Raw genomic sequence first — 2,389 nt, 5'->3', positions numbered from 1 at the left:
ATAGCTTTAACTGTAAGAAAACTCATTGTCCTGTTGAGTGAAAATGGCCTAACTTCTTCCTGTTCTTAAATTCCCCTTCTCTGTGTGAGGTGTTATATTTTGCTTGTTTTGGGCAGTATTTCTTACATAACCGAAGCTGGCCTTGAAGAAGTGTTGGGGCTACCAGCACACACTACAGCAGTGGCTGTATTTTCTATTGTTAAATTGGAAAACTGGAAACTGTTCCCCTCGCTCCCGCTCTGTGACCAGGCTGGGCAGTACCAGCTCTTTGGATCTGAAATTTCCTCTCTCTTCTCAGTCTTCACCTGCTTTTACTTTCCCAACTCGGGACTGCACACCAACAGGAAAATCCTAGACAGAGTTTTCTCACCCTCGGTGTTGGCTCTCTGCGTTCAATCTTGTGCTTGCCCGTTTGCACCATTAGAAAGTCAGGACCGCATCTTCACCTGTGCGAGTGCTCGTATGCACTGAACCCGGGACTGCGTACCTGCCAAGCATCTGCTGCACGCCAGCTGTACCTTGGCTCTGGGAAGCATTTTTAAATCCCCTTTAAGGGCCCCAGCAATGGAGGCAGCTCTTTAGCAAACTGCTTAGTTTTTACATATCTATTTCTTCCTGTTTTAGTTTTTTTCTTTTCTGTAACTTGTTTTTATTGTGTGCGTGTGAGCGAGTTTCTGGAGTAGTAAGCGCTCTGAATAGCGGAGCCATAGCTCCAGCACCACCAAGTCCTCCTGTGTAGCCCTGACTGGCCTGGGGTTTTCTATGCAGACAGACTAGCTTCAGATTCAGAGATCAGCCTGCCTCTGCCTCCCAAGCACTAAAGGCATGAGCCACCATGCTCGTTGTCATGTTTCCGTAAACCCTCAGACCAAGTAGCACATTTTATGTCTGCTCTAAACAGCAGCAATAACAAAAATCACTTATCTATGTTGAGGAATGTATTACTTCATTTTTATTGTACATTTATCCAGACATCAGTGGATGGACTCTGAGCTGTGTTTGTATAGTTTATACACTGTGAACTCTATGGTAGCAACTTTTTTCTTAAGCTTATTCAGAGTTGCATGCCCATCACTACTATTTAATTTGTTGTTGTTGTTGTTGTTGTTTTTATTTTTATTTTTGGTTTTTTGAGACAGGGTTTCTCTGTGGCTTTGGAGCCTGTCCTGGAACTAGCTCTGTAGACCAGGCTGGTCTCGAACTCACAGAGATCCGCCTGCCTCTGCCTCCCAAGCACTAAAGGCATGAGCCACCATGCCTCTGCCTCCCGAGTGCTGGGATTAAAGGCGTGCGCCACCACCGCCCGGCTGTTGTTGTTTTTGAGACAGGGTTTCTCTGTATAGTTTTGGACTACTATTTAATTTTATGTTATTCCCTCAAAAGAGAACCTCATCACCTCAGTGGGCACCCTCCATTCTTCCCTCTCCTCTGCTCCTGATGAGTACTGTTTGACAGTCTGTCTATGGGTTTGCCTGTTCTGACATGTCATATAAATGGAGTTCTACAGCATGTAGGTCTTTTGTGACTGGCCTCTTTCCCTTACACTACTTCAGGGCTGTTATGTTGTGCATTTTGGTATCTGTTTAGCACAGAGCCAAACAATATTTTTGTTTTCTATATTTTTTTTAGTGTTGATGTCTGGTTATTTGTGGCCTCATTGACTAGGAAGAAGCTGATCTTCCCAGATCTAGTCACTTCTTAGAGAGCAGAGGGCTGGTCTAAGAACACCTCACGCATGTCCAGAGCTTACATTTGTAGCTAACAGTCACTCGAACTGGGACGGCAAACATCAGCCACATCTCCAAGGTCATGTTATCAGCGTGGGATACAGCAGGAGACTCTTATTCTCAGGGACCAATGCTACATGATCTATAGCTATATATGCATATTATGTGTGTGTGTGTGTGTGTGTGTGTGTGTGTGTGTATACACACACATACTTGGAGTTGGCCCTCTGAATTGTGGGGTACGCATCCATAGTCAGTCTACACTGGGTTTAAAATATTAGCATCTATAGGGACCGGTAAGATGGCTCAGTGGTAAAAGTATTTGCTGACAACTGTGACAACCTAAGTTTGATCCCAAGGACCCCGAATAGTAGAAGAGGGCCTCAAACGTGGCTTTCCCTCTGCTCCTGGTATAAGCACACACCCACACAAATAAAAATTAAGAAAGATTGTATCTGTGCTGAACTAGTACCTTTTTGTCTTGTCTTTGTTTTTAATCCACACAGTTTAACGACTGTCAAGACATATTGTACTGGGTACGAAGGATGCAGTGATGGTTTAGAATGCAGGAGAGAGGAGCTGTAGAGGTGGCTCAGCAATTCTGAGGCTGCTACTCTTCTGGTGGACCTGAGCCTAGTTCCTAGCACACACACCAGGCAGCC

This window comes from Microtus ochrogaster, unplaced genomic scaffold, assembly GCF_000317375.1.
Source record: "Microtus ochrogaster isolate Prairie Vole_2 unplaced genomic scaffold, MicOch1.0 UNK4, whole genome shotgun sequence".
Classification (NCBI taxonomy): Eukaryota; Metazoa; Chordata; class Mammalia; order Rodentia; family Cricetidae; genus Microtus; species Microtus ochrogaster.
Note: the sequence above shows the minus strand (reverse complement) of the source record.